A 6,713-nucleotide genomic window follows, 5' to 3' on the forward strand; every position below is an offset into this window, starting at 1 on the left:
TACATAAGAACTATACACTAGACATAAGAAATTAAAATTATTTAAATGATTGAGATAATATTATAAAAGAATCATCAATATCTCATCATATCTTGTCAAACATTATAAGAAATTAGTAAAATATTTCATAAATTATTTGTATAGTATTTAATAAATTGACATTATGTTTTTTTTTTTAGTTTTAAAGGAAAAGAAACATTTTTTAATCTAAGAAGCTGTGATTTTATAAATTATCAAGAAAAACAGAATTTGATATAGTTTATAGTCTTATAGTTTAATAATGTGCAGTTGTTATTCATTAATACATGTATACATAAAGCAATTATCTAAATAAAATCTCAATTTTTAACATTATATTTAAATAGTAATTTATTATATCTATATGTTATAATTTACATTTAGTTACATAATTTTTATACAAAAATGATTCAAATTGTAAAAAAAAACAAAAACAAAAAAATGAAAAAAGTTTATAATTGAATTATTCAGTATTCCTTACATTTCTTTTCTGCAGCAGTTGATATGATTTTTGTTATGCCTATATATATTGCATTATTGTAATAATGTATGATGTTAAGAAGGCGTCACACCCGCATATGTTGTCTCTGTCTTACAATTATGTAATATAGCAAATTTATGCTCAGCAGAACACGTTTAGCTTCATCAATTTAAAAATTGGAGTGAATCGACCTATTTTGAAACTTGATGGTAAGAAAATTATCTGTGTTTGTATGTTGGTTTTTTACAATAGTTCAATTTATTAGCAAGTTATGCATATATAACAGCATAAAAATGCTCATAACTCACTTAAAAACTTAATAATTGTAAAAAACTAACATACAAACACAGATAATGTTTTTACCATAAAGTTTCATAATAGATCGATTCACTCTAATTTTTATACTGACGGAGCTAAACGTGTTCTGCTGAGCATAAATTTGCTATGTTACATACATACTTGTAAGACAGAGACAACACATGCGGGTGTTGCAGCCTCTTAAATTATATTAAAATACTGCTTTACATTTTCAATAATTTGTTTAATGTAAATATCTTCATTAGTTTATTATTACTTAATATGATTATATTTTCAATTTTCTTCCATCGATATTCAATACTTATATAATTGTTTATATTGTATGGCATAGTATAATAACCATATTTAATACATGCTGATTTATTACTTATGATTTATAAATTGAATTATATAACTTTTGGTTGAAATATTGTACTACTTATCCAATACTTTTTTTATATGAATAACTATTACTAAATTTGTATATTATACATTTAAACATTTTTATGTAATCATTAGTAAACTTTGTATAGAATTATTAATAATTTACCTTAAAGTTAATATTATATCTGTACTATATTATTATTATATATAGTACTCTGTACTACTTATATTGAGTTCAATATGTTTTATATTGAAAAACTTTTGAAATCATTAAATACGGCACAACCATCAACTAAATTAAAATTAATAAAAATAACAGTTCTAACTATCTTCCTAGATACTTAAGATATTGCAGTAGAGAATGAATTTGTTGTTTAATTAAAATTTAACTTTTAAATACTGACATTATAATAATAATTTTTTTTATGTTCTTGTTTAAATCTATCATTTAATTTTAATTGAGAATTATTAAAGTTAAATGGTTCGTTTTATTAAATTATGTGTTTATTATACCTATACAATTTTAATAACAATTATTAATATATTTATATAAAATAATTACATATTATTTGTATATTAATTATAAAAGTTTCATAAAACGTTTACTTTACATAATTTTAATTGAAAATTCTTCAAACAGTTTATGTTATAAATTATAAATTGTAATATTTACATTATGTAATTATTACAATAAAACATGAATTTTTTGTTGTATATATTTTCTCTTAACACTATAAATTTGTGTTTGGGAAAACATGGAAATCAAATTTAATTAATATATTGGGCGATTCTTTTATCATTAAACACTCATTATTTCGTCAAAAATTGTTTTTTTTTTCATTTTTTTATTTTTCAAAATATTTTATTTCATGCTTTTCTCAAATTGTATGCAATTTTTATTTTTGTCATCCTTTTATTTAATAGTGAAATCACTATAAACTTGAAAAACAAACCTATATTTAAAATGTACTTAATTATAGAGCTATTTTTTTTTATTAATTTTAACATTCAAATTATTATTTTTAATAATATTATTTTATTACAGTTTAAATAAAGGTTGCCATTTGAAAATCATAAGTTGATAATGATTTCACTATTAAATATGAGGGTGAAAAAAATAAAAATGTTATATAGTTTTAGAAAAGCATGAAACTAAAAATTTTGAAAAAAAAAATTGAAGAAAGTCAACACTTTTTGAAATAATGAGTGTTTAATGGTAAAAGAATCATCCTATATATATATATATATAAGTTATAGTTAAAGTGTGAAATTTATATTCCCATTACTCACACCGTTAATATGTTAAATCGTACATTTGTACAATATATTGTTATTTTACTGTCCAACTTAATAATAAATCAGATAGGACTGACGTCTTTGTTGGCGGTTATGGTAGGTAATGTTCATGTGCGTTAATCATATAATACGATTATTGTTGTACAATGTACATGTATTCTGTACATTTATTATCTTATAATTAAGATTGTCAATAAAATTACTAAAGTTTAGAGTTTAATAATAGTTTTACAGTCGCACATGTGTTCACGGTTTATTTGTCTGTCTCCACTCTGTTATAATAATTATAGAGGTTTTAAAACAACTATACTTTTGATTCCAGTTTACCATATGTTCAGAAATTTTGTTAGCAGTAGAAGCTGTTCTAAATGAAAGTATTACATTAAGATTTGCAGCTTCTGTTCAACCACTGGAATCTGGTCTGGGATTTTTAACTTTTAAGTGCAATTATGTCAAAATAGCAAAATGTGTAGTACAAAGAAGTGTATTTGTGGAAAAAAGAGATATAATGTAATTCCAAATGCCACAATAACCTTTCATACACAAATAAATAATATAATTATAATTAATTTGGTTTGAAATAAATTAAATAGAAACATAATTTTAAATTTTAAAATAATGTATTCTGTACTATAATGGAAATCAAACTAAAAAGTTGTATAGACTAACTATTTATTCTATGAAATAACTAGTTATATTATAATCAATAGTTTTTTTTATACATTTAACATTATTATTTTATACTTTGACTGACTATTGTAGGTAATTCATAAACTACTTAGTTATTATATAAAATAACAGAACTCAAAACTTTAACTTATATATAAAAACTATGATATTATATAATTAGTAAAATTAATAAATGTAAGAGAAATTGACAGAGATGAGAAGTTAATTAAATTATATACTTTACTTACTGAAATTATAAGTATTATTATTAGGTATAGTGGTGTAGTCAGGGGGAGGGCTGAGGAGGCTGCAGCCCTCCCCCCTCCCCCCGAAATATCATGAAAATTAAAAAATTATTTTAATTTTTAGTGGTCTATGAAAATTGCTACAAAACTCTTAAATTATGCTTTACAAAGATTGATCAGTCCTCCCCGAAAAAAAATCCTGACTATACCACTGATTAGGTATGCAGTATGTTAATTTTTAAAAAATCACAGGACTAATGTTTCTTCTGGATCATCGAGTTTATAATATTTTCAAATTCAATTCTAAGTATTTAAGAATTATCACAATTTTTAAATTTCAATCAGTTCTCTGGAAAAAATAAAATAAAATTTGATAACAATAGTATTAATTTTTAAATTGTTTTAATGATTCAAAGCAATTTTACTAGTTTTTGTTTTTAGCCACTTGAAACTTCTATGTATAATACTTATTATACTTATGGGTAAAATGGTATTTATAATACATCAACAAATTAAAACATCAGGTACATAGCTATAATTAATTTTCAAATAATTTATTATATATGATATGGTAGTATGGTTACATGGTACCTATGTCTTACATTGGTACGATATGTCATGGTAAACCTATACATAATGTAACACTATTTTTTTTTTAATTTTTAAGGTTTTATGGTAGCAATAGTAGGGGGATTGCATTCTTTAAAATACTACATATGAAATAGTGGTATGTTAGTAATTGCATTCGTAAATCATAAGTATACTTACCATGATATTTAAATAAACACAAAATAATACTTAAACATTTGAAAATATTATACAATAATATTAATATAATAATATACAACATAATGCATAAAGAACTATACAACTATAGTAATCAAAAAAATAATTAAATAAATAGGTAGATATTTTTATCGGATTTTGAATAAATTCATGAATAATTAATAATTTGCATGCTTGATGAATCATTTTGTGTACCTAGTTTATCAATATACATTGCAATAAATATTATTAGTAAGTGCCAAATACCTATATGCATTAATTGTCAATTATTAGGTAAATACCATAAAGTAATATTACTCTATGACAAATACACAGTAATAAAACACATTATTTTATATTTGTGAGTAAACACCGATCTTTTATGTAAGTATAACAAAAAAAATAATATACCTTCCTTACTTGCCTACTAAAAAAAAAAACTGTGCGTGTAACAATAAGTACACGCGGATGAAGTGAAACTTCTTTCAGTCATGCAACTGATATTAGGTGTGTATTGGAATAAAATAAAAATAATAACACACTTCACAATTTTATTTTCAATAGAACTGTATTTTTTTAAATTTTAAAATGTTATAATTTATTATAATAAGTAATTTTTTATTATTTATTTGTAACAAATGCAATAATAATAATAACCGTGATACCGACTGTGCCCATTCATCGTCTTTTTTTTTTTGTACCCTCTGTAAAGAAGTTTCTCTTCAATATCAAGTTGAAGTTGATAGAATGTTCTTGGAAATGTAAAATGATTACCTACCTATATAAGGTAGTATTATGTTTAATCTATGTTACTAGTAATCGGTCATAAAGTTCGGGGAGAAAAATTCTGATATGAAAAAAGCATCATATTTTTTTTTACTATTGTACAAAAAATTCAAATACACTTTTAGTCAGACAAAAATTTCAAAAACATTATTAATTCAATTCACAAATTAAAATGTAGGTATACTACTACTAAAATGTAAATGATACTTAGTTTTCTTTTACAATATTATATTTGATTACTTATCAATGATTAGGTATTATTTCATACATACCAAAATGTACTATTTCTCATATAGTAATATTATTGATCCATAAAAAATAAATAAAGTCAAGTACGGTTTGAAAATAAAAACGGGTACAATGGAAATCCACTAGGTAAAGTTACTAAAATTATTATTTATTAATCACGTATTAATCATTTTTTTTTTTTTTAATATTAGATATTAGCTAGTATTTATATTTTATAATTATACATAATTACACATACTTATGAATTTCGTTTTTTACATAAGCAAAAAACGAAAAAATCTCCAAAGATTGAAAGATATTGTATTAGGTACCGGCGCACTGACGATGGTGCAACGACCGAAACTGTTTTAAACATTGAAACTAAATGAAGGATGCTAATATGCTATAAATTGAGATTAAAATAAAAGTGTACTTAGATAGCACACCACTAACAAAAGATTGACGGGGTCACTAAATATTGTTAGATGTGAAAGGGTCGAATAAATTCCTTTCGACTATTCGCGCCTTTACACAGACCATAATAATAATATTAAATAACGATTAGTGATATTGATATAATACGCGTTTGTAGCATTCTAAAACCCAATGACTATAATATACTAGTTTGGGTAATGGGTAGATGTAATAGGAATGTACAATGTGTCAACGTATTAGACGTGTAACGGAACCAACTTAAATAAGGAGCATCATATTGTCATTTGTGTTAACGTTGATGGCAGCGACGACTGTACGTATTGTAAATACGTGGTGGATATGACTGACGGCCCGATGACGATTTGATGGTTTTTTAGGGATGCAATTAATTTTATTGTCGGAAATAGGAGAAATATAAGTCGTAGATATCGATGAATTTCATGTATAATTATAAAAAAATAATTGTATAATATAATGTCATATAGGTATCTAAACTTGAATGATTATTGAATTCATTATTTTGTTATACCTAATTTAGAAACATCATTCTTGGGGGCTTGAAACTTTTCCGTACATTATTAATTTTACTTTTCGCCCGTTTCGCGATGACATTTAGTGTAGATTTATTATAATATATTGCCTATTATACGTACCATGAACCTATATTTACACTGTTTTACGACAATAGCCAATAATTAATAAGGTGCGGGTATTGACTCAAATGTTAATAATATTTAATATATATGTTATAAACTATATTTCTTATAAGGTATTGTAATTAAATAAATATCTATCTATTAATGACTATTATATAATGAATTCAACGTTTTCGGTAAAAATTAAATTAACCGACTAAATACTAATAGTGAAATAAATTACTACTATATCATGAAATGTACTTAGCAATGTGCCAATGTGCCAATGTATAGGCTGACAGATCGTGTCTCCGCTCGGAATCGTTTTTCGTTTACAACAATATATCATTGAAATTTAATTTAACACATCAATTACAGTGACACCTACTCTATACAGTTGAGTGGTTTCCACTGCCCATCACTTTTTTATCATTTACTACGAAAATAGGGACGAACGAGAAAACACGAGGAATA

Source organism: Rhopalosiphum maidis, chromosome 3, assembly GCF_003676215.2.
Source record: "Rhopalosiphum maidis isolate BTI-1 chromosome 3, ASM367621v3, whole genome shotgun sequence".
Classification (NCBI taxonomy): Eukaryota; Metazoa; Arthropoda; class Insecta; order Hemiptera; family Aphididae; genus Rhopalosiphum; species Rhopalosiphum maidis.